This window comes from Papio anubis, chromosome 11 (assembly GCF_008728515.1).
Source record: "Papio anubis isolate 15944 chromosome 11, Panubis1.0, whole genome shotgun sequence".
In the NCBI taxonomy this organism is placed as follows: domain Eukaryota; kingdom Metazoa; phylum Chordata; class Mammalia; order Primates; family Cercopithecidae; genus Papio; species Papio anubis.
In genome coordinates this window covers 78,234,594-78,262,230 of record NC_044986.1, presented here as the reverse complement: position 1 = coordinate 78,262,230, position 27,637 = coordinate 78,234,594, and the positions used below count along the sequence as shown (strand labels likewise).

General features: G+C 37.9%; 1 protein-coding gene and 1 long non-coding RNA gene across 8 annotated transcripts in view; one reads left to right on the top strand and one right to left on the bottom strand.

Annotated features, from left to right (window-relative positions):
* NRG3 (neuregulin 3) overlaps positions 1-27,637 on the bottom strand; it is a 1,118,981-nt gene that overhangs the window by 1,059,853 nt on the left and 31,491 nt on the right. The gene's annotated exons all lie outside the window — the stretch shown is intronic.
* On the top strand, positions 3,142-3,874 carry LOC108587599. The gene is made up of 2 exons (XR_001906356.3): positions 3,142-3,223; positions 3,727-3,874. It is a non-coding gene; the product is annotated as an uncharacterized LOC108587599 (long non-coding RNA).

The window sequence follows — 27,637 nt, the reverse complement described above, 5'->3', positions numbered from 1 at the left end:
CCGATGCTCAAGGAGAATGACAGAATAGAAGGAAATGCAAAATTCAAGCGTAGATGAAATGATGGCAAAGAAAGAACCACCACGGTGTTTAATGAACAATGCTGCAACTATTCATTACGCCTCTTCTCCAGCTGATCATTAAGCTTTCAGCACTGTTTATGCAACAGAAAAGGAAATGTTGACTCAAGATTTCATACACTTACTATTCACACAAAGAAGAAACCATGAACAGTATAATCTGCAATTACAGTACCTGCTGAAACTGGATCACTGTCATTGAACCTGGTTATTAGTTGTTGTAAGCACTGTCAGAGGCAAGATAACTTCTGAATTGGGGATCTATCTGGTATGATCATTGAAGATATGGACTTCAAAGCTCATGAAATAAATTATATAAAATTAAACTGGTTTAAACAATATCCAAATGGTTTTCAATATCTATGACCTAATGGTAGAAGAAATCATTCCCTTAATTTCACAAATTAGAGATCTCTAAAAAGTCAAATTATTCTGTCACTACTTTTAACCATCTTCACCACGCATTATTGTAGAATGATATAGTTCAGTGTTTATTAAATAGAAAAAACAATGAGTGCAATTCATATATGCCAACATCATTTGTAGCGGAAATACAGGCTACTCAATAAAAAATATACTGAATGAATGAATCTTATAGTTAGCTTACTTTTAATAACCTACTGGGCATACACTTTCATCTTGTACCAATGAGGAAAACACTTTACAAACTTACCAACTGAGAAGAGGTGCTTGAATGTATATGTTGTACAGAGTACCCTAGAAACAATTACTCATAGGACACTTTGGAAGAAACTTGAATTATCAAAATAATTGAATCCTATGTCTACTACTTATCACTTCATTCATTAATGAATGTATCTCCTTAACTTCAATTTTCTGATCTATAAAATTGGGAAATAAGTGTCTATCTTGCAGAGCTGCTGTGGGGTTTATACATAATTAGATAAGATCATGGATCTGAAGGATTCTAGAAAGAAGTCTGCCATGGTCATATAGCAAGCATATTGTTGTGCTAGCTTCAGTCCACCTTTCTTAGAGGTTTGATTCTCTTTCATTATATCCTGAGTCATGTGTGATCAGAAATAATAATTTTTTTTTTTTTTTTTTTTTGAGACGGAGTGTCACTTTCTTGCCCAGTCTGGAGTTCAGTGGTGCATTCTTGGCTCGCTGCAACCTCCATCTCTTGGGTTCAAGCAATTCTCTGCTTCAGCCACCTGAGGAACTGGGATTACAGGTGCCTGCCACCATGTCTGGCTAATGTTTTTTGTATTTTTAGTAGAGACAGGGTTTCACTATCTTGGCCAGGCTGGTCTTGAACTCCTGACCTCATGATTTACCCACCTTAGCCTCCCAAAGTGCTGGGATTACTGGAGTGAGCCACCGCACCCAGCCAGAAAGAACAAATTTATGATCAAAAAGATCAGAAAGACCATGACCCTTTAGATGGTGACTAGAAGTTATCAAACACCTACTATCTTAAAAAACAACACTGAAAACTGGAAATAAATCTATGTGATCTATAACAGTTTCAGCAATGACTAAAGCTTTCTTGCATTGTTTTTGCTTAAAGGTAATTGAAATACTCAAGACAGAAAGATTGTACAGCATATAACCTGCAGAGTACATTTCAGAGGGATGATGCATGAGTAAATATCACTTTGGAGCTAATTTGATAAAATGTATTGTTCCAAATTAACTTTAGATTCCAAAGTAAATTCAGAAATGGTTTTGAAAGGATTGTGAAGAATCACTTATTACCTATGTCAAGCAGTAGATTACATGCTGATATAGTTGGGATATTTGTCCCCAGCTAAACCTCATGTAGAACTGTAATCCTCAATGCTGGGGGGCAGAATCTGGTGGAGGTGTGTGGATCATGGAGGTAGATCACTCATGGCTTGGTGCTGTCTTCATGACACTGAATTCTCACAAGATCTGGTCATTAAAAAGTATATGGCATCTCCTCTCCCTCTCTCTCTCTCCTCTCTCTCTCGCTTTCTCTCAATCTCTCTTTCTCTCTCTCTCTCAATCTCTCTCTCTCCTCTCTCTCTCTCCTTTCTCTCAATCTCTTCTCTCCTGCTTTTGCCATCTAACGTGGTTGCTTCTGCCTCACTGTCTTCCACCATGACTGTTAGCTTCCTGAGACCTCCACAGAAGCCAAGAGATGTCAGCATCCTGCTTTCTATAAAACCTGCAGAACTGTGAGCCAATTAAGTCTCTTTTATTTATAAATTAGCCAGTCTCAGGTATTTCTTCATAGCAACACAAGAATGGCTTATACACATGCCTTATCCTGAATTGCCCAGATTTCAGACTCTTTTTAATGGGAGGTGTAATGCCATTGTTTTTAGTCATAATCTCTCTTGAAGAATGAAACACAAAAGCTTTCTGCCTGGCTTCTTAAAAGTGCATGCAGAGTAAACACTTCATTCTCTCTGAGAATGGGAGTGAGCAGCTTCTGAAACTTCATCTCCTGTTAATGGGCAATCAAGTACTATTGGGAAAAGGGGGAAAGGTGAGGTTTGTCTGATTGTGTTTTGTTTAGTTTGGGTTTTTAGAGATTGAATAGTAAGAAGAGTGTGTGTGTGGAAATCCAAGAATGGGCACCGTCAGGTGATAAATCTCAAGGTATAGAAGTAAAATGAAGAGTTCCTGGAAGACTGAATACTGATTCTTGAAAAAGTTCCCAAGAAGAGAGAGGTCCACCCAAAATGGTGGACCGGGGCGGACTGTGATGACAGCGTTTGTTCTAGAACCCAGGGATTGTGTGGAAGTTGAATCCCCCACCTCTTTCAAGACTTCTAAGTCTGGTTTCAGGGAAACCTTTTGTTGCATAATAAGGAATTTAACTGGCCTTTGAACCTGGTTCCTGGAAGACAGAATCTATATCCTCGGAATTTCCCAAGTAACAGAAGTGTCTTTGATATTCGTGATCCCTTGGATCCAACTTGAGTTTATACTCATGAGATGAGATGATTCAGGATGGAAGCTGGTCAACAGAAAGACCTAACATGTAATTAGAGAGTTAAAGCTCTGAACCAGCCTGACTTCCAGAAAAGGGAGGGAGTTGGAGCTTGAGTTCAATAATGGGGCCAATGTTTAATCAATTATGTCTACGTAAGGAACAGGGAAGTTTGCTGAAACTTCCCACTTGGTGAAAACATTGATGTGCCAGGAAAGTGATGTAAGTAGACAGCAAGGATCTCCAGGGACTATAGGAGTTTAACCAGCTTGAAAAATCAGCCTGTTTTATAGCCTCCCACTTTGCAGCCTGTTTTTTACAAATCTTCAATGGAATACCTAGTCGGCTGGAATCAATTCCAGACAGATCCCAGCAACTTATAGATGAATCTGAGTGAACCTTCCTCATTACCATGCTAAAGTCTCTACACTGGGAGGAGCTACAGATTCATCACCATAACATGTAACCCATGTGCTGGCATAATGACTCAGTCTGCACCACTGGTGTCACTCCTCTATGTGCGATGATGCACCTTCTCCCCTCTCCATAACCCCATAAAAACCCACCTGTCACTTTTCCTTGGGGAGACACTGCTTTGGAGAATACTCCTGGTATTCTCCTACCTTGGGATAAGTAATAAAACTCCTATAGATCAAAATCTACATTCTCCTGGAGGGTCGTTTGTTACCAGGCAAATGAACCAAGTTTTTTTTTTTTTTTTTCAGGTAATAGTGACAAGCCCTTATTCTACAAGAAGAGAGCACAAAAGCTCTGTCTGAGACCCTCCCAAACACTGCCCTGTGTGTCTCTTCATTCAGCTGTTCCTGAGTTGTATCTTCTACAATAAAACTGTAAATATAATGCTTTCCTGAATTCTGTGTCATTCTAGTGAATTTTTGAGCTTCAGGGAGGTCGTGGGAACCTCAGGGATTTGCAGCCTCTGAGTATGAAGTGAGGACCATCTTGCTGGAGACTATACTGTTTAACTTACGGGGTCTGCACTAACTCCAGATGGTTATGAGAATTGAATTGCGGTGTACCAGTTTGGGTTGAAACAGAATGCGACTTCCCCAGCTGCACCCTGGGCAGTGACTGCATGCAGCATCGAGAGGTCCTATCAACAGCAGCACAAAAGGTAATGATAAAGTTCTGTGCTCCACAGATCACTCCTGCTATAATCCCTCTATAATACTCCAAGGCAGCAGTGAGGCCCAGAGCATTGAGGCTGAAAGCAGAAGCAGAGACTCTGGGATACACTATGAAAGTCTCTTTCCCCTGTAGTTAGGATAATCTGGAAAAACTCAAAAACCTGGCCTGATTACTGAAGTTTCTTTTACGGATATTTAGTATTCAGATAAGATTTTTACAGTATTCTTGAAATGAACCCAATTAAACACATAGTTCTCAGTCTTGACCACACATTAGAATTATCTGGTGGACTTTTGTAAACTAGCAATGCCTGGCCGGATAAACCCAACCATCATTTTTGAGGAATAAACTTAGCTGATTCTGCTGTGCCTGGCATTAAGAACCACTGGATAGAGTACATGAGAGTCAAAGAGTTTTTGGAGCCTGGAGCTTCACTACCCTCCTGAACCTGCCTTTGTTCAAGGGAACAAGCATGCTAACTTTCTGTAGTCAACTTCTTCCTCAACTTGGGAAAGAGGAGCCTGCTGAAGGAGCTGGATATCCCCTAAAAGAAAAAAAAATGTGTTTTAGTCACCCAACCCATTAAGAGGAGCCCAGGCTCCATAGCCCAGCTACACCATGCAAAATGGCCACTGGGTATATGGAAATGGAATTCAATCCAAGCATGGTATGGATGCTACACAAACTCACTTCTCAACATTTCATACTGTATCTTTCATAGATGTTTCTCAAAAGATTATTATGTTTTAATTCTTAGGCACATGATCAAGGTCCATTTGAGATGAATCCAACTTTTGTTAGATTGGCATTGCCGGGATTTTAGAAACATTGAAGAGGAGATGAACAGATGGAGAATGAGGCTGTCTGCACACAAAATTAAATATTTATTAGGTTGTTCACCATAATTGACTAAATTTTTCCATGTCATGACGTAGGTCACTCTGCTTGACCGAAAAGTCAATTTAAACAAAAGTGACTGAGCCCTGTGGTGGCTCACACCTGTAATCCCAACACTTTGGGAGGCCAAGGTGGGAGAACTGCATGTGCCCAGAAGTTCAAGACAGACTGGGCAACATAGCAAGACTTTGTCTCTACAAATAAATTTTAAAATCAGCTAGGCATGGTGGTGTGTGACTATGGTCCCAGGTACTTGGAAGGCTGAGGTGGGAGGATCACTTAGGCCCTGGAGGGCCAGGCTGCAGTGAGCCATGATCAGGCCACTTCACTCCAGCCTGGTGACAGAGCTAAACTCTCAAAAAAAAAAAAATTGCTATTTAACTTGTCTCATTACTTTCTAACAGATAATGTATATAATTCATTTCAGTACATAGAGATATGTTTATTTAAAATTTAAACCTTTTAAAATATGATTATGGCTCTTATTATGATTATACCTGACACCTACTCAATCACTTCTCTATTGGTGGACATTTAGGAAATTTATACATTTTTGCTACTGCATGGAATCTACCCATGTACCCATAAGGGTAGGGCAGGGAGGGGAGTTTCATGTTATTCCTATATTTGCTTCGTGTTTTTATAATTTGGCAACCAAAACAACAATATTTAATAAACCATGAGCTTTTATGTTTTAAAATAAAGCACTTAATTCTTTATGATGGATTTTTATACAGCTACTTCAAATAATTTGTTTTAATATCTCTTGGCTTGAATCAGTATTGAGGTTTTTAAGACCCAAATGTGGTTGGTCCCAACCCTGGGTCTACATTGCAATCACCTGGGGAAACTCGGCACTACCTGAGAAAGAGGAGGGAGATGGAGTGACTCTTTAAATCAGAATCCCTACAGGGGAGACAGGCTCTGGATATTCTGGCAAAAAGCTTTCCAAGTGGTGGTAACCTGCTGCTGGGGTTAAGGACAAATGCTCGAGAATGTACATCATTAAACTGTAGATGCTACATAATATGTTACTTCCTTTAAAAATAACTAATGGATAAATTGCTTCACAAAGTGGTTAAGTGACAATAAGTACAGTTTAGCTTATTATGAAGTCAATATATTTTTTTAAGATTTATAGTTGAATCTGTTTGAACCCAAGGTGTGATTTACTTGTAAGGATGTACTGATTTGGTGACAATTATGAATCCATATGTAAAAACCAATTTTATCATCATTTATAATAAAAGTCACTTAGATTTATTATTTTGGGGTTGGAATTTGGTATCTTTTGGCTATGAGGAGTCTGTTTTCTCAGTCTTAAGATCTCTGTTTTAGCTTTAATGCTGATTAGTTGTGTCTGAATTCCAAAGAGAGGAGAGTATAATGAGGCACATTGGACCCCTCTTCCCATCCTGGCTTGAACTCCCTTTTCAGGTTTACTTTGGAATATTCATGGCCAAGAGGGGATCCATCAGTCAGTTGAGGGGGAATTTTATTTTTGGTTTACAGTATTATCAAAGCAAGATGTTAATTAGGGGAAACTAAAGGCAACGGTGAGAGGGAGTTTATGGAACCTCCAAAATTCCCGATCAATTTTTTTGTAAATCAAAGACACGAAGTCTATTACTTAAAATACAAAAATAATGACTAAGTAAATAAACATGTAAAGTCGGGTAGATTTTTAATGTTCTTGAACTTAATTTGTTTTATTTCTCAGTAATTAATAGCAGCCCAAATATAGCTCATTTTTAGCATATTAAGCTGATCTCAACATAGTTCATATTTACTTTTAATAGTCAGAATAAGACATTTTAGCAAAGGTGTTGTAATTTTAGAACATTTGACCTACCTTTAAGTTCTCAGAGGTGAATATTTAGACTATGACCATTCTCCTTTATGTAGAAAATAAAAATTATAGCAGATAGGATATTAATAATTCAGTTCATGAAGACAAGAAAAAAAGTGAGAGATAAAATAATTTGGCATTTACTTTCTAAGCAATTCTTGATCAGCTTAGGCATGTGTTTTGTGTCAAGCCAAAAGTAAGTAAAGGATATATGATCACATTCATCTTACACTTGCTAAAAGAAGAATTGCCATTGACCCAAAAATTTTCTAGTAATTTATTTTTATCTCTTGGTCTAAGAGGGAGCACAATGATCCAATCATCAATTAGAATCTCCTTGGTTAGTTTTATTTTTAAGTCATTACATTACAATACTGTTGCCACAAGCAGTGCCATAAAATCCAGAGCATGCTTGGCCCTTTATGCACTTTATCTTACTGAGTTGTCACAACCCCTCTGTCAGGTAAATATTATTATCTCATTTATATACTTTTACTGAGATTCAGAGCAGTTAAAACCTTGCCCAAAGCCACATGACTAATAAGTGGCAGTCAGGGTACATCTATAGATTAAACCTGGGGATTGAACTCTTATAATTTAAGGAACTCCATTCCTTCTGGTACTCAACCTTGCTCATAAACCAGCTTTGTTTTTCAGTTTACACCTTTAACTTCGTAATTGATTTGAGAAGGCAGGGTTAATAAGTAGGACTTCCACAATAAAAGATTTGGAAGCAAAGATAGTAAATTCAGAACAAAGTGAGCTGTTTAATTACACAAACACTTGTCAGGTTGCATAAATAAAATCTGCTAAAATTAGCAGGATCCTTAAATAAAAATAAAAATTAAATTCTATTTTACCTTATAAAAAGTTTTCAGTTATGTGGGTAAATGCTCTACAGCACTCTCTAGGTTAAACGGATATTCTCTTCTCTAAAGTAGCATTATGGGTTGGGCATGGTGGCTCATGCCTATAATCCCAGGACTTTGGGAGACCAAGGTGGATGGATTACTTGATGTCAGGAGTTCGAGACAAGCCTGACCAAATGGTGAAAACCTGTATCTACTAAAAATACAAAAAAAAAAAAAAATTATCTGGCCATGGTGGCAGGCACCTGTAATCTCAGCTACTCCGGAGACTGAGGCAGGAGATTCACTTGAACCCAGGAGGTGGAGGTTGCAGTGAGCAGAGATTGTGCCACTGCACTCCAGCCTGGGCAACAAAGCTAGACTGCATCTCAAAAATAATAAATAAATAAACAAACAAACAAACAAATAAATAAATAAAGTAGCAATATGACCCTTGCTTCTACAAATTTTCTTTAAGTATTCATAAGGTAGAGGAAAATGGCATTTGCATCCCAATCTTCTTGCTGTCTATGCAATGGTCAATTTTTCCTATGGTTGAATATGGTCCTTCAGCAGACACCTCTCTTACAGTCATTGTAATTTAGGTCTCTTCACCTTTGAGGGGAGAGCTATACAAAAGAATCATCATTTCTCCCTGATGTTTAATCAGGGCTCAGCATGCTAAGGTCCTTTTATGAAAGCTCCCTGGCAGGAAATCAAAGTTCCTTTCTTCAAAAACAATAAAACATAAAACAGAGGAATCCATCTGTCAATCAAGATAGATTTCTCTTTAAAAAAAATTTCAGAGAATAAAGAGCTTTCACACTAATTAATAGCCATTAAAGCTCCTACCAGTTTAAAGCTCGAGCAAAGTCAGGAATTATCCAGCTAATTCAAATCCAGAGGGTACTTTTTCATCACTCATCTGGATTGACAAAAGAAAGTATTTCCCCAAAAAAGACCAGGATAATTAATTCCAATTTGCACTTCATATTTGCAAGCACAACCTCAGTGTGGCAGCCCTTACAAATTTCCCTGGAGTATGATATTATAATCAATTATTCAGAATTAGATCCAAGTCCATAAACATTTATTGCTTCCACATCATGCCATGTTAGGTCTTGGAAATGCAGAAATGATTAATTCAAACCCTTGCTTTGGAGCTGTATACAGGTGATTAGAATTCTGCATCCTAGATGGAGTTTCCCAACTCTATATTCTGTTGCACAAAGTGATGAAAGTCAGACTAGACCAAAGGTTCCGCATGTGCCTCAATTCCCTCTATATCATGCCTCCTGAGTGATTATACGGCCCATGGCTGCATGCTTGTCAAGATAGGCTTTTACATCTTCGGATAGCTCTTTAATAAAATCATTTTGATATCTGCCAATATAATTGGTGATAACAATTTACGGTCTGCAATTTATTTGGGGAAGCTCTTTGAGGCCTGAAGCACAACAGGGAAGAAATCTCACAGTGGTCAAATGATGACTTTCTCTAAATAGCTTTGAATCAAACACACAGAGCACAGGACTGAAAGGAAGCTTGACAATCTAAAAGCATATTTAATTATGCCCCCTCTTTAGGCCTTTTTTTTCTCTTTCACCTGCAAATATACAAATGTCACATATGTCCCTCCTCCCTCACCCTCAAAACACACACAAGAACTACAGAATAGTAATTATCAAACAGGCAATCTACTCAATTAAACAACAGTAACTGTACATATTGTTATGGATGCTGGCCATTTTCCTCCAGTGACAGACCTGCTTTGATCCGAATAATACCAGCAAACCAAGAAGCAAATGAGCACACTGGACAAAAGGCCTAAAACTCTGGCTAACGAAATTAATTTGAACGATGGTCTAGAGTCTTAAAAAGCCCCATAATAGAAAGTCTACATTCCCTACCTGCACATGTTGATGGCCGTCTTAAACAAACCAGTTGAAACAGGACATTTCTGGGCTCTGTCCACCCAAATGAGTTCCCTGGTGTAATTCACGCTTATAAGAAAGCTGAACGGCTCATAAGGAAACTTGTAAAATAGCCTGTGATCTTTCAGGGGAAGGCCACAGTCAGCTCACCCCAGGGTAAATAGAGGAAAAGCACACTCTAGCAAACGTCCTCTATGCAAACAGCTTTGAAGTTCAGACAACTGTTTTTCTAAAAGCTTTTATTATAGTCCTTGTGGTGTAATGGCAGTAAAACAAATGATGATAAAATGATTTCAATATAATGAGAAAGTACTTTTGGAGCATATTTCTGTTACCTTAACACAAACATCATTTCTCCTAATTAGGAGTTGGGAAAGATACACATTGTTGTGGTAACCCCTGAAGAGCAAGAGTTCTTTATACTGCCTGTGTACGTGTTCTTTGCCTCCTGCAGTCACCACCAGCCCTATTTGCTCCCATTCACAAACTGTGAATGACAACGTGACCCCAAGTGATCTCCCACTACTTCTCTCCACTAATCCCACCAGGATCAGTCCTACTGGGCTCCCAATCACCTGCCTGTATCCTGCCCACTGCATTCACTCAGCATTCATCCTACAAACATCTAATGAGCACCTATTTCAGTGCTTCAGACATACAACAAGACTGCGGGCCTAAGGCACATATGCAACCTGTTTCTACATGCTCACCCTAAAAATATTCTCCCCATGCCCCTTGAAGGCGAAGGCCTCTGCTAGTAGAATAGGTGGAAAAAAGAACAAGGTGGGTTTCCAAACATGCAAACCTAATATAGCACAATTAAGGCTACACCACAGTCTCAACAAAACATTATGTGGTTCAGAGAAGGGACAGAAGAGAGAAACAAGGGGGAATCTGTGGAAAGCGTAAGAGAAACAACATTCTGTGGGGGTCTTGGAGAAGATGGACACTGTTCTACGGCTGACAGCACCCCAGGCTGAGGAGGAAGAATTTCCAAGTGTCTCTTAGGAGTGTGGGAAAATGGAAGAGAAAACAAAGCTGGGGCTCAGGTTTGAGAGGCACCTGGGGTCAGGGCATGAAGGCTTTGTTGCCTACCCCAGAATAAATTCCAAATTCAATTGAGGAAGTAAAGTAGTTGCCTACAGGTGGGTAGTCTGATCAGAGGTGTGAGTTAGAAAGATGATTTTAAAGTGAAACTCTAATCTTATTAAGAGATAAAACAGAAATGCACTAAATTAGACATAGGAGACTTGATAAAAGCACATGTTTAAGAATATTAAAATCTCATTATTTCCTAATAATATGTAAATTACCAAAATTACTAGAGGCATTAGAAAATCTGTAAGCGCCACTGAAAACATTTTGCAGGTGATTTCATTTTTGGAAACTTTTTTGAATATGTCAAACATGCATAAAAGCAAAACAATGCACAAGGAACCAGCCCATATACTCAAGAATTTCATAACACTCCCACTTCCCACAGATCCTCCCTCCATGCTGTTCCTGAGGCTCTTTTTAAGCAAATCCTAGACATTCTATAATTTTGTCAGCAAATATTTGGGACATTTAAAACTATTTTCTAAGAACAACCATTCCAAACCCAGGTCACAGGTGAATTCTTTCAAATATTTTGTCTCTGGAGCACTGAAAAGGATGGAATGCTTTAGAAATCAAGAATCTAGCATAAACTGATGCCCACACCTGACCCCCCAAAAGACAGAAAGACAAAAACCTAAAGACAAATTTTTATATGAATATAAATCGGAAATCCTAGTTATAAAATCAGTGTCTCATTTTTTGCAGCAATGGAGATGAAACTGGAGGCCATTATCTTAAGTGAAATAAGTCAGAAACAGAAAGTCAAACACTGCATGTTCACACTGTAAGTAGGAGCTAAATAATATGTACATATGCGCACAGAGTGTGGAATAACAGACATTAGAAACTTGGAAGGGTGGAAGGATGGGAGGGTGTAAGGAGAGAAATTACTTAACTGGTACAAAGTATACTATTCAAGTGATAGTTACACTAAAAGCTACTACTGAGCAAAATATCTATGTAACAAAACTACACTTGTGTTATTCAAAAAAAGTCATGTAATAATACAAAACATTATAATAGGAGGACGTGTTTAAAAACGTTCAAGTTAGTGCCAATATAAGGCATTCTAAATTTAACCCCTAAAAAAACTAAGTCAAAAAATTTTTAAAAATATGATGAGATGATTAAAAAGTCATTAACCATTTCAACGTTGATTCCTAATTTAAAATGTCTAAATAGCAATAGTGGGCATTTAAATTGGATAGTATAATACTTGGGGCATTCCATTTAAATCAAGAAATGAGAGAAGGATAAAATGTAAACACTTGGGAATATATTGTATAAGAGCTTATTATACGAAGGGCAGCATAACATTTCCACAAAAGGACAGAAAAGAAGGCTTGAATAAACAGAGACACAAATGTTGCTATATGGTAAAAAATGATATTGCAAAGAACCTATTTCTCAAATTAATATAAATGTCATTTCCATTCATAGTTTCACTAGAAATTGTATTGGAGTTCTAATAAATAAGTCTAAATTTCATAAGGAGAAGTGAAAATAGCCAGAACATTTTTAAGATGTGCATTACTAGTTATTGAAAATTTCCCTGAATGTTATAGTGTATGCTACTTACAAGGAATGGTCAGAACAACAAAACAGACTAGATACGTATAAACAGTCAAAATTATACACTGGATCCTTTATTCTCATCAAAAATAACCTAAGAAACATTAAAACTTACAAATGAAAAATCCAATCATAAACATAGTAGGCATAAATGTAGGTAAATATTTCAATAATTGGAAGTGAGGAAAGTCTTACTAACAAGTTAAAAACCATAAAAGAAAAGACTAAGAGGGTTGATTTGGGGAAAAATCCAGATAGATACGAAGCAGACAGGTTATCTGAAGCAAAACTATTTGGCATGTCTTTCAGAGATGGAGTTACTATTATTAATACATATTAAGAACTATCTAAAATAAGATAATAAACTAGAAGTACCTCCCAGATTAGGCAAATATTATAAACCAGCAAATCACAATCAAGAACATACAAATAAATAATACAATTAGCAATTATAATTAGTGGAGATTAGCATAACAATACGATGGCATTCCATTTTTCTCCCATCAAAGTGGGAGAAAAGGCTTTTATTTGTTTATTTATTTATGTTTTATAACAAGCCTCAATATTGACTAGAAATCCAAGAAGGGGCACTCTCAAACATTCCCATTTCACATAAATCAATATTTTAAAATCAATTTGTAAATACATACCAAAAAGTTTTAAAATGTAAATACCATTTGACCATAAAATATATTCTGACAAAATGTATCCTAAAATGTTATTATGAATATAAGTAAAAATGTAGCCACAATCTATCACTTTCATATTAGGTTATGAGAAAAACATTAGAAGAAACATATGTAAAAATGAACAAAGGAAACTTGTTCTGTTCTATACAATTAATTTCTGTTCAGATTGTAAAAAAAATGTTACTGAAGTAGATGTGTAACAAGGAAAAAAGTTCACAAAATATTAATAAGACGAATTAGAAAAAAGTGAGCCCATGTTTTGTGAAATATGATGTGTACTTACTGATGTGTACTACTATTCATAATATTATAAATTTGGAAGTATATCTAAAAATTAGCAAAGGCATTAGCTTTCTGGGATTGGCATAATTACAGATTATTTGAATTTGATGTTGTTTAAACCTATATCAAAATTTTCCAAATTGAATATCCATATGCTATTTGGGAAGAAAAGCTTGAAAAGTTCACAACAGATTAATGACATAAAACACTATTTTTTTAGACATGGATAGCCATGCTTATTAAACCTGAGTGGGCAGTGATCAATGCTTAGGAGGAAGGAGACTGGAGGGAGGCCCCCTGGTGGTGAGGGCTAAGATTAGGGGTGCCTGGGCAGCAAAGCACCAGTAATCAATGCCAAAGATTCTTCAACACTCCAATCAAATGGAGTGAGAGCCCTTTGAATTTTCTTTTTGGTTGCAGGGTGCTGAGGGTGAGGAGCGTTGACTTTAAGATTTCCCGTCTGGCCAAGCAGGTGGCAGGTGTTTCAGCTGATCCAGCAAGATCTCATCTCTTTTTCAGTCCTCCTTCTCCCATTGTGCTCCCTGCACACTTCTTCAAAAGTGATGTCAAGGCTTCCTTTTTCATAGTGTCATCCTTTAAACCTCAGGCCATAAGACAGCTGTGTCCTCTGAACTCCAGCAGAATTCATTCCACCATCATCTGGTACTTGATATTCATTCTCCCTTGAGGCAAGTCTTATAATGTTATTTTTATTGTTATTTAATTTTTTGTATATTAGTGTATCTGTCAGATGTGGCTAGCAGTAGTGGGGAAGAACAAAATCAAGAAAGAAAACTTCAAATAAGGCCTTGCCAGGAATAAAATACAATTCACAGCAGGTTTCCCGGTTGGCTGCATTCACCCTGCATTGCCACTGTTTCTGCTCAGCTCTGCTTTTGTAATTGGCCCTCAGACCAACTTCTGTGCTGAACCCTCTGGACATTCGTGTGCATTTCATTTTGTCGAGTGCCTTAGTGCTTCAGTTGCCTTGGTTTTGGTGTCCTAAAATCTCCTCAATATCTAATCTCAGTAATTCCCTCAATAATTTTTGGGGAAATCTGTCATTTGCCATGTCCATGTTGGCAATGAAATTGATACTTAATAAGAATTCCCAAACACCGCATGTTCTCACTCATAGGTGGGAACTGAACAATGAGATCACTTGGACTCGGGAAGGGGAACATCACACACCGGGGCCTATCATGGGGGTGGGGGGAGGGACTGCACTGGGAGTTATACTTGATGTAAATGACGAGTTGATGGGTGCTGACGAGTTGATGGGTGCAGCACACCAACATGGCACAAGTATACATATGTAACAAACCTGCACATTATGCACATGTACCCTAGAACTTAAAGTATAATAATAATTTTTTTTAAAAAAAAGAATTCCAACACATCTTTAATACAAACACACACGAACACACAATCTTTTTGTCCCTAACTAGACTATAAATTCTTTGAAGCAATGGATTATATTTGATGATGATGATGATGATGAATTTAATGAAAATAACACCCCAGGCAATGTTATTTATGAGTTCATAATACATGCTGTAATCTTCACACACTGCTACCAATCCTGACACACCTTCAAAATAAGTATTACCATTCTGCCATCAAAGATAGGGAAGAGACGTTCAAAGAGGTTTAAGAGGCAGATCGAGTGTTGATGCTTGGTTTTGAAGCAAATGTCCATCTGATTTTCAGTGCTACCACACTTATATCCTATTCTTAGATATTCTTATATCCTATTCTTATACATTCTTATATCCTATCCTAACTCAGCACTTCTTTTCAGCCCTGTGGCCCATGCCATCCCTTCAAGTGCTCTATCCCCTAGCCCCATACATATGAAGTTCTAGGCTAAGCCTTTTCCATACAAACTCTCAGCTAATTCCAACAGGAATTCAACAGACAGCTTACTGAGTTTAGAATTATTTATTACATTTACTTCCCATAAACACAGTGGAAACAGGAGGGCTATATAGTATAATTGAACCAAAGCTCTGTGTGTGTGTGTGTGTGTGTGTGTGTTTTAGTTATAATGTAATAGTAGCCAATGGTTTGAAATAAATAAATAAGCAATGTCTTATTAAGCACCAGATGCATTTCAAAACCTGTTTGACAGAAAATTGCAATGATTCTATTAAATGCTCATGGTCAGTTTTTTTTTGTTTGTTTGTTTGCAAAAATCCTAGTGGTATGAACAAAGTCAAGGAAACCAGTTGTAGCAGGTAAAATACAGAGAAAAAATTAACAGCATTTCATTAGTAAAATGAAATAATACAGCTCTCTATTAGCAAGTCCTCATTTGCCTGAAGCACCTTCTTTTGACTGAATTTAAAATAATTTCCAATAATATCAAAGAAAAGAGACGCATGCTACACTTGCAAATAAGGCATTAATTAAAATGGTTTCCCTTTAAGCTTCATTACTAACTGCTAAACAGAGCATATAAAATATCATTTATAAATAGAAAAATCCAGAACACAGGGTAATAGGGAAATAAATGGCCTTGTATTTCTTTCATACGTGATAAAAAGCAGATGATGGAGTATCTGATCTGAGAAATCCAAAACGTTGTCACAGATTTACACTTGTGTTTACTCTGCCCATATAACAGAGAGATATCCCAAATGGCCAATATCATAAGTGAATTCAAGCCTGAGTCAGAGGACTGCAGTTCTTTAAATCAATTCACTGGAAAACTAGTCCTTGACCTATAAAGAAACATTCCAAATACAACAAATGGATGAGCCAGCTTAAATCCTTTCTGGAATAAGATGGGGAATATATAGATGAAAAAATAGCACATGAATGAATATGAATACATAAATCCACTTTCAAACATATTTCACAGAGCTGCTTCTTAAAAATGTCAAATGGTGACCAAAGTACATTTCAGCATGAAAGAACTATTTCTGCTCCACTGGGGACACAGATCCCTTGTATTTTCTGAGCATGGCATATGGATTCGGATGACAAAGATAATAAACCTTCCTGTAAAAAGTTACTCCTCCATGAACAAGCTATGGTATTCCTCTGTATTAAACTCATCAGTCTGCCACGTTTGTCTAAAATGTGTGAAAAGAGAAAACCACACCCATGTCTCCTGAAAACTACTAGTCATAGAAATGACTTTCCCCTCCTAAAAGCTCACAATGATTCCTGCAGTGACCAATGCTCTCAGTTTTGTCCCTGTCAAGTACAGCTTGGAGGGGGGTCAGGAAAAATATGTTTCCTGAAATGCATGTTTCTAAAATACATGAAGCCAGCTCTGTGAAGTCAAAGACAAACTGTATCTATGTGCTGGATGGTAAACCAGTACATGCATAGTATGAATAGTTAATATTTCAAGTACGTGACTATTTGAGTTTTTCAAACTGCCCTCCTCTTACAATAGTTACGTTGCATATTATTGCCATAATCAGAGGGTTTTACCCCTGGGGTTTTTTTGCAAAGGGTTTTTACCTACTCTTAAGGTAATTTGCACAAACACTTCTCTTATTTTGAAGGGGACAAGAATATTTTTATTCATTTATTCATTCATTTGTTCATCTATCCATCCATCTAGTCATTTAGTTCATCTATTTGAAACATATTTTCAGCAGCTATTTTGTGTACAAGACACATGCGGCGGCTGGAGAGAAAAGGCAGATAAAACATGCTCATGTATAACTATAATCAAAGGAGAAGGTTATTATGCACCAAGAGATGTGTAAATTGTTTGGGGAGAGCCGAGGAAGGAGAGATGAATTCCAAATAAGGGACTTGAAGTGGGGCTCTTTATAGAAAGTGGCCTCTGAATTGGTTCTCGAATAAGTTAAACAATTTAAGTACACTTAATAATTTAATTTCAATCTAAGCTGGTTAAAATCAGACAACATGTAATCAAGCTTCTCCACTCATACAGATATATGTTTATAATCTCTGACTAGTTATTTATATTTTGAGCCATGGTATTGTCTAATTTGAAGAGAATTATAAGATAAAAATAAAAGGTTTTATGGTTGGATAAAACTGGGCTAAAATTTTGGTCCCTCCATTTAATACCCATGTGGTCCTAGTCCCACTTCTTAACATCAGTGTCTTTACAATTTCATCATTAATTAATGGAGATAATAATAGTGCCTATTTCATGACATTTTTTGTAAAAATTAAGTTTGAAAATGTATTCAAACATTGGCTAACACAAGCTGCCACCTGGCAGAAAGGCAGTACAATTATTACACACTACTCACTGGCTATCCTCATGGAACTCAAGAGATACCCAAGAAAAGATGTGCCTCAAATACAAATCAAGGCCTGTAATTGGCAATGCCTCCCTTCTACTAGAGTTCGTGCTCCTAGCCACCTTCACTATTTATTTTTTTCTGTCTCTGACACCTAAATAGTACACTACATCTCTTCGATGGCAGTCCCTTGGGTTCATTATTCTATTTCAGTTTCACCTGCTTTTCGAAGATGACTGTCTAGCTCTTCCTGATGCTACACAAAGCCCCCCAATGCCAATGCCTTTTATGTCACATATTTTATGTCACTATAATTTTAACTTGGATGATCCCAAAGCTACACTGCAAATTCATGAAAACTCACACTCAGTTGCTTCTGTATCATACAGTTACCAAGCAGACATCCAGAAACTTCACTTTATTTATACTATTTTTTATGTTTCTTGATTCATTGGTTAAAATTCAAGTTATATGGTTATATAACCAAAATGTAGTAAACTGTGCAAATATTAGATACCCAATAAATACTTACTGAGGAGTAAAGGCTGTCTCCTGGAAACAGCACTTTGTACTACGGGCCAGGTTGGTAAGGAATAAACCTGCACCGTCCAACATGGTCCCTACTAGCCACAAGTGGCGAAAAGGCGTTCAAAACACGGCTAGTACGAATTGAGATGTGCTCTAAGTACAAAGTATGCACGAGAGTTTGCTTATGTAGTATACAACCAAAAAGAGAATTTAAAATACTTCATTAATTTTTATGTTGATTACATGTTGAAATGGTAATAATTTAGATATGTTAAGTGAGATCATTAAAATTATTTGTCTACTTCTTTTTACTTTTTTCATATGGTTACACCTGGGGCTTATATTATATTTCTAAGTGTCTCTCATCTTGACCAAGAGACATGGGCCTGTACCAAAAGCAGAGGAATAAATAAGCTTTTACTGAAACCTCAAAGCTTCCCTGATGTCCAGGCTGTCCAGAGGACAGAACAGTTATCACCATTATCCTGCTAATTTTCTGTCTCCTCAGCAGGTAGAAGGAATAAACCTGCGTTCTCATCTAGGAGGCTCTCAGGGATCTCACAGAGATGTGCTAGATAAACTCCAGGTATCCTCCATGTCTCAGCAGGAAGCCAACTCAGTATTCTCTCCTGAATCATTCACTGGAGTGATAAACCAACACTCCATATTTAATGATGCCAAATAGCTCCTTATTACTCGTGGATTCAAGAAACTTCTATAGCTGAGCACCAAGGATATTTTCAAACATTATTTGATGCCTTGTGCATTGGCAAAAAAACAAAACAAAACTAAGAAGTGTCTTGAGGTGAGCTGACTTTTAACAATTTCAGGAGAAACTTAAATAAGGTCCTAATTGCTCAACACCCACCTCATCTCCTTTTTGGCCACTCAGGAAAACCCTGTATTTTTCTATAATTGTGTCATGAAGAAGAATCCAGCCTCTCCAAGCCAGCTGACCAACCACGAGCAGAGCACACGCTTCTATATTCAATTCTGAATATCAAGCACAATCTAACCTGTAACAAGCACTTGAGGGTCTGAGGATGGGAAAGCAAATAGCCTCAAGTCTGATCAATGCTTAAAATATTAAAAAGACCTTTTTTTTTAGGGAGTAGCAGTACAGCACACATTCCAGTGTTGCCACAAAAACCATACATTTAATATCTAATTTCCACAGTCCCTTAATTAGAAGGAAACTGTTTTAATAAGTCACAAATTATCCCAATGCAAGCCATTTCTCCACATGATCTTTGATAAAAACAAAATTGGAGCCTTCATAGGATACAACACTAATTAATGAATCATAAATAAATAGCAGCTAGTATTTGTGTCGTTAGTTTAAAAGTACTTTCATATCTTATTTGAATCATCAGATAATCTATAACTCACATAAGGGAGGCACTGTTTTCTGTGTTTTACAGATGAGGAAAACCCAAGAGTTTACACCCAGTAAATGACCAAAGCAAGAATGGAATCATGCAATTCCAGTCTCTCTTTTTTTTTTTTTTTTTTTGCTTTCTGTTTTTAAAGACAGGCTGTCACTCTGTTGTCCAGACTGGAGTATGGTGACATGATCACAGCTCACTGCATCCCTGAACTCCTGAGTTTCAGAGATCCTCCTGCTTCAGCCTCCTGAGTAGCTAGAACTACAGGCGCACACCCCCATGCCCAGCTGATCTTTAAAAATTTTTGGCAGAAACAGGGTCTCACAGTGTTGCCCAGGCTGGTCTCAAACTCCCAGTCTCAACCAGTCCTCCTGCCTCGGCCTCCCAAAGCGCTGGGATTACAGGTGTGAGCCATTGCGACCAGCCAATTCAAGTCTCCTAAGAGTAAATTGAGTATTTTTGAATTGTACCCATCAGGTGCCCTACTGAAATCTACTTAAGTGTTGAGATTTCAGTATTTGAAAGACCTACTGGAATCTATTTTTTAAATTATAAAAGAATATGTGGGCATGGTCCTTGGAGTTGTGAGTGCTGGATACAAATATGAAGTTACATGAAGAGTAGTGTGAAAAAAAAATTGAAGAAATTTTAAGTGATTTTTTATTTTATTTTTTAATTATAAAGGTAATATATGTTCATTGTAAAAATATAAACTATATTTAATTTTCCATAATTTCACAGCCAGAGAAAACCATCAGGAATACGTCAATAATTACTGCCATGCATGCAGAGGTGATGGTTGATATATTGAGTAGCCAATGTGGAATGCCAGAAGCAGAGGACAGCCCTTACAGTTGCCTGCCTTAGAGAGTGTGTATAGCTGCACCGCTTGATACAAGTGCCACAACCACTCTGGATGTATGCCATGTTTTTAATGGAACCATACAATTTTACAGATTTTCAACCTCCTTTTTAAAAGCTACAATATATTTTAAACATCTTTTAAAGTATGTTTCAATTTTTCTATATACATAAAGTCTGCACTGGAGTAGAAGTGTGGTCTCCCTTCTGGAAAGAAAAGGCTGTGATTCACAGTGGCTTTTGTTATTTATCAGACATTCCACATGAATTCACCGAACATCTCTACTTCAAAAGTGCTGGCTGGGTGCAATGGCTCATGCCTGTAATCCCAGCACTTTAGGAGGCTGAGGTGGGCAGATCACCTGAGGCCAGGAGTTCGAGACCAGCCTGGCCAACATGATGAAACCCCGTCTCTACCAAAAATACAAAAATTAGCTGTGCGTGATGGTGCGTGCTTGTAATCCCAGCTACTCGGGAGGCTGAGGCAGGAGAATCACTTGAACCTGGGAGGCGAGGTTGCAGTGAGCCAAGATCAAACCACTGCACTCCAGCCTGGACAGCAGAGTGAGACTGTCGCAAAAAAAAAAAAAAAAAAAAAAAAAGTCCTGAGTGAGAGTATGATGCTGGGTAAGAACAAGTAAGAAAAGCCATGGTTCTGCCCTTAAGAGCTTAAAAAGACAGTAATTGCACTTGGCTCTGCATGAGGACACTGGTCAATGGGGCGCCTGGGCTCATTATTCCAAAGGTGGTGAGAAGTGCAAGTTTCACTGCTCTGCTCTTTGAAGCTCCATTATAGCTTCTGCTAAATAATCTTTCTTGACCAAGCCCTTGGTTACTCTATCAATGTGCATTGAATAAATTCAACCATAAAACTGATTAAAAGTGGTGCCAGCCTCTTCATTGTTTTATACATACAATCTGACTTTTTTTTCCCAATGGTCCCTTCAGAAAGTGCCTGCAATCATCTCCCTTTAAAGATTTGGAAATTAAGACTAGGGGACATTAATTAGCTTGCCTAAGTTTACACAACAGATTTATTTGACTCCAAGGGCAGGCTCTTAACACCACAATCTACCACTTTTAGAATATTGACCAGAGAAAGACAGTTACATGAAGTTAAACAAGTATGGCCTTGAAGACACCTGGATGATCTGATCCCTGCCCACCTTTTATCTTGTCTCTCCAGTTTCCTGTGTGCTTCAGCCCCCTGGTTCTTCCAGATGCATGAGTGAGCCAAGCTCTCCTTCCACACAAAGGCCTTGTCAATTGAGATCCCTGCTACCTACAAAGGTTGTCTCTCCATTAGCATGACAACAGATCTCAACCTTAATATCTCACCATAAATGTCATTCACCAAAAAGAATTTCTCTGGTCACTTATTCTGGGATATTCTCTCTTATAACACTCTGCTCCCTGCTCCCCCACCAGAACATGAAAGAATTAACCAGTTTTAAAATAATCAATACAAAATAATATTCTATATAGGCTGGTCATGGTGGCTTATGTCTGTAATCCCAGTACTTTGCGAAGCCACAGCAAGAGAATCCCTTGAACCCAGGAGTTTGAGACCAGCCTGGGAAACATAAGGAGACCTCAGCTCTACAAAAAATTTAAAAATCACTCAGGTTTGGTGGTACACACCTGTGGTCCCAGCTACTCAGGAGGCTGAGGCAGGAGGATCGCTTCAGCCCAGGAGTTTCAGGCTACAGTGAGTTATGACTACACCTCTGAACTCCAGCCTGAGCAACAGAGAAAGACTGCCTCTAATCATCATCATCATCATGACCTATATGAAAAAACATACTTATGTTCACCCAAATACACTCACAGATACATACATCCTCATCCAAAGCCTAAAATAAAATACAAAAAGTAACAGAAAAAAAAATCTGAAAAGTAAGGAAAAAGAAAAAGAAGTATCTGGAAAGCATTACCCTGAGATTTCTAACAGTGATTGTCTTTTTCTGGTGAATACAATTTTGGAGACTTTTTTTTTATCTTTCTCCTTGCCTGCACTTTCTAATCTTTGGTAATTAACATTTATTATTCTCATAGTACATTTCAAAAGCATAATGGCAATTCTAAAATAAGCAATAACAATACTTTTTATAAGAAAACAATCTTTTACTTTGAACAGATGCTGTTCTTGTTTACGTTCTATGTTAGGAATCCAAAGTAATTCAGAGATTAACTGCATTACCTTCGCCTTTTATATAATTTTGGTTTTTTGCTGTTGTTTTTGGTTTGTGGGGGGTGTGTGTGTGTGTGTGTTAAAGGGGAAAGGCTGGAGGTGGAAGGAGTAGTTTCAACAACAATAATGGTAAAAAAATATGCAGTGAAGGAAAAGTGTTCTTCCTGATAGTCTCATTAAAAAAAAAAAAAAAAAATCCAAGTCTGTGCTAGAGCGTGAAGACACACACAAGCCCACACCCCAGTCAAAGAGCAGCAAATGGGACTTGGCCTGCTGTACCTTTCTTGGGCTTAAACCAAAAGGGAGTGATGCTGTCAAGAGGGCATTTCCATTACAGCTGCAAAAATCTCTCTCAGTCAATAGCTGATGAAAGATGAGACCTTCCTGGGACACTGTGATTCCCAGGAAATGGAGGGAAGGGAAGGGCTGGTTCTTGGTGATTTCCTAGGCTTTGCACCATAGCAGGCTTTCACTATGTAGTAGCATTTTACCTGATAATCCCACTTTAAAAACCCATTATTTGCTCAACACTAAATAAATTCTCCACTTGGCTAATTGGGACAGTTTGCAAATATTTGGCCAAATGCCAAAATACCTCTGAGGCTTTGCTAATAAAGACACAGCAATAAGGCTCACCAACACAAGGCATTCAGCATGAACCAAATTGATGAGAAGGAAATAGCTATCATAACATTGGCAACCAAATAAAAAAGGCAAAAAAAAATCTCCTGGCACAAATTTACATGTATTCTAAGGATAAATTCCACTGAATAACTCGACTTTACCTACAGGAGAAATTTTTTTTTTTTTTACTTTTTTTTTTTTTTAATTATACTTTAAGTTCTAGGGTACATGTGCATAACATGTAGGTTTGTTAAAGTTGTAAGAAAGAGGCCTGGAACAGTGGCTCATGCCTGCAATCAAAGAGCTTTGGGAGGCTGAGGCAGGAGGATGATTGAGGCTAGGAGTTCAAGATCCGCCTGGGCAACATTGCAAGATTCTTTCTCCATAAAAAATAAAATTAAATAAAAATAAAAATTAGCTGGGCATGATGGCATGCATCTGTAGTCCCAGTTACTCAGGAGATAGATATAGGTGGAAGGGTTACTTGAGCCCAGGAGTTTGAGGATGCAGTGAGCTATGATCGCACCACTGCACTCCAGCCTGTGTAACAGATCGAGACACTATCTCTAGAAAATGAAAAAGTGAAAAAGAAGTTTATCAAAATAATTGTGTCCCTTAGTTCTATGTGAAGTATATTGAAGGCGGCTTCCTTGACAAACAGGCAGCACTGGAGATTTCTATTTTGGTCTAAGAATTGTTATCACTAAGGTTAAAAAATATGCAAGGCACAATATTTTGTGGCTTCCCATAGATTACGTTTAATGCATGTTGTTTAATTTAGTTTATAAATTAGTGTTGATCCAATTTTCTGACGTACTTTTCCTTCGAACATGAGTACCCAGGACTCTAGTCTTCAAGGGCTCAGTTTGATGTTCCCACTGTTAAAGGGATTTGGGGGTTTGCTACCTTCCTCCAAATACCTTCCTGCCTTCAGTACTTATTTCTCTTTCCTCTTCTCTGCAAGCTAGAGTCGAAAAACATAAAAAGGGTATTTCACTTGGTGCCTAGTAGGTGGACAGCAAGAAACAGATTACGGGATGGGAAAGAGTAGGTGACTCACAGTCACTGATTCTGCAGGATTCTAGGGTAAATTTTGACCTTAAAAATGCTAATTGAGAAAACTCTCTGGCTGAAAAAATTATTAATTTACTCCATTATATCTGAATATGAGTTTAGATGTTTTTAAAATTTCTGAGTAGGGGCTTGTTTAGTGTGCAACAGTGCAAAATCACTCCTTCAATATAACTTTTAGAGCAAGGGGAAGAACAGATACCATTTCAGGCCCACTGAATGACATGAGGACAGACCTTGTAAAATTTCTTATAATAAGAGGAAGATGATCCCGAACATGGACTCCAAAGGCATCATGCATATTTTCTTTAAAGGTTTTATTATCTATCTCCCATTTTGATTACAAGTTGAATGTCTTATATTTAAATATGATTGCTCTGTAAGAAACTGAAAGTGCTTTGTACAGAGAAATACTGTCTTCCTTCCTGAAGACAGAAACATCTGCCTTGGTGTCATGAGGATACAACTGCGTTCTGCCCCCCCTTACCTCTCAAAGGGCCCTTAAGACATCATCAATATGCCTTTTTTGTTGTTACTCTGTAGTGATGCATGTGCCAAGGACCAGTCACAGGTTTGCAGCCAAATTTGGATCAATGTACAAATAAGCATATTTGCTATATGCATATTGCTCCTTTTTCATCTCCAAGCTTCTATTTTGAGACAGAAGTGTCCACTTTTTCCCATTCCCACATAGAGAGGAATAAAGGTGGTTTAACATGAGACATCAAAGTTCAATCATTTGAACCCCATAATCATATGGCTGGGAAAACCAATCTCTAGAAAAGTGAAATAACTTGTACAAAGCCAGAGAATCAGCTTCTAATAGAATCAGATCAGAACTTAGATTTCCTGACTCATCAACTCTACAAAACTCCTTGGCACAGAAGTGGGTACGGCATGTTTCAATACCTACTATAGAATATTGGGATGCAATATACGAAAGGTATCGACATTTCCCACCCTGTTACCAATCATAGGCTCATTGTATTGGCTTGTTAGTGTCTTAGTCAACCTTACTAGAAAAATGTCTGTGGACGAGGCCCAGGGATAAAATTGCCTAAATATTCACTATGATATCACTGGTGATATCAAATGATGACATTTAAGAAAGATGTTTTCTAATCATAACTGAAAATGTTTCTACTGCTAAGATGTGTAGCACTTATATTAATTCTATATACCTGTATAAAATTGAAATAACTTGGAGGTCTTCCAAAACATACCTAAGGTTGCATTTTTATCAAGCAGTCAGGAAGAAACTTTGGAATTACGAGAGCGCAGATCAGTCTGTTGAAGATTATTACATCATGCATCTAAGCATCAACAAATTAAAGAGGGCGTCTGTCTTCTAAAGCATCTAGCAAAGACGAAAAAGTAGCGATAAACACAATCAGGCATATTGATTCCTTTTGGTTTTTTTTTGTTTGTTTGTTTGTTTGTTTGTTTTTGAGACGGAGTCTGGCTCTGTTGCCCAGGCTGGAGCGCAGTGGCCAGATCTCAGCTCACTGCAAGCTCCGCCTCCTGGGTTCACGCCATTCTCCTGCCTCAGCCTCCCGAGTAGCTGGTACTACAGGCACCCGCCACCACGCCCGGCTAGTTTTTTGTATTTTTTAGTAGAGACGGGGTTTCACCGTATTAGCCAGGATGGTCTCGATCCCTGACCTCGTGATCCGCCCGTCTCGGCCTCCCAAAGTGCTGGGATTACAGGCTTGAGCCACCACGCCCGGCCTCCTTTTGTTCTTTCAAAGTCACTTCATTCATTGTACTAACTTTCAAATCAGAGTGCTGTAAGATACCATCTCTAATACCAAAATGAAACTTTTCTAAGTCCCAACTTCTGAAAACTTTGGAAGAAGGGTATCAAGGAGTCTGTAATTTTGGTGTACAAACTGAGAAGCCCTACTATTTTAAAACATGCACTGTTAAGATTAGTTTCCCAGAGCTAAATATAATTCTGTACAACCCAGCTCCATATTTATAGTCAAAAGGAGGTGATCTTTGCAGTTATCCAGTTAATATAAATATTCTCAGCTAAAAATATTTTTAAAATCCCAGTTTCTATAACATCAGCTCCTTCAGGGAGAGTTTCAGTAGAGATCTCTTTTCTCTTTTACCAAGTCAGTGTCATAATATAATTAAAAGAGTGCTCTCACTAAAAAAAAAGATTATAATAAACAAATACACATGTATTTTAAAATGTAATCACTCAATAAGGTGTGTGCTACTCTGAAATTTCCATCATCATCATCCACTATTTCAGTCTCCATCAGAGAAATTGCCACTATAATGTGGTGATAATTTTTTTTTCTCTTAAAGCAGTAAAAACAGAGCTTTGAGCTTCTAATTAATCCAATGTATATTTGGAAGGTACTGTGTTTTCATTTAGGCAGTGGATGCAGGTCCCCTATAACTCTTAAAAGAAGCAGATAATGATTTTGAAACCAAGTCTATTACTTGTTTTGTTTAAACTTTTATTTGGTGGTTTTCTTCTCCTAAATAATTGACATCCTCCTAGAAACAGATCCGGTGTGACACAGATAACAAATTGAAGCTAGAAAATTCTTCAAATGGTGCTACTTTTCTTAGGATCACATATACTACTGCAAGTCTAACAGGCATCTCAAATTTAACAAAGGACTGACTTCCCCACTCCAAACCTCTCCTAGTCTAGTACTTCTCTCTCCAAAAGTAGCTGGTTCACACAGGTAAACAAATAAACAAAGAACTCTCCGGTTCTACTTGATTTCCCACTCTGCCTAATCCTCTAGACCCTCACTGCTTTACACGTCTTTATTGTAGACACTGTCTTCAAACTATATTTGAAATCAGAACACCTCACACCCACTCCTTGGCTCCCACTGCAGGCCATGCTAATAGCATCTTTCACCAAGACCACTGTGATAACTTTGCAAATGGTCTCCTTGCTTCCACTCCTGCCTCCGTCTCATCTATTTTCTACACAAGCCAACCACACCCCTGCTCAGCAGTTTCTAATTTTTTCTCACCTCTCACAGAATAAATTCAAAGCTCTTATTGTAACCCAACCCTGGCTAGCTCTAAGACCTCACATGGCAACGTATTCTTGCCAGCCTATTTCGCTCCACGCTGTGTCACATTGGACGCCATGCTGTTTCTGCACAGGACAAACATACTCCCATGGCATGGTCACTGCCCGTGCTCTTCCCCCTGCCTCACCTACATGCCCTGCAGATACTTTCTTGGCTTTCTCAGAAATTTATGAGCTGCTACATCCTTAGAAAGGCCTTCTCCAACCACTCTATTTAAAATAGTATTCACAACAATATCAGCTGAATGAAGGAGGAGCTCTTCATTGAAATAACATTTGTGATTTAGGACAAAATGAGAGCATCTGGGAAACGAACATTTGGCTGCATACTGTACAGAAGAGCAGGATTTTTTTTT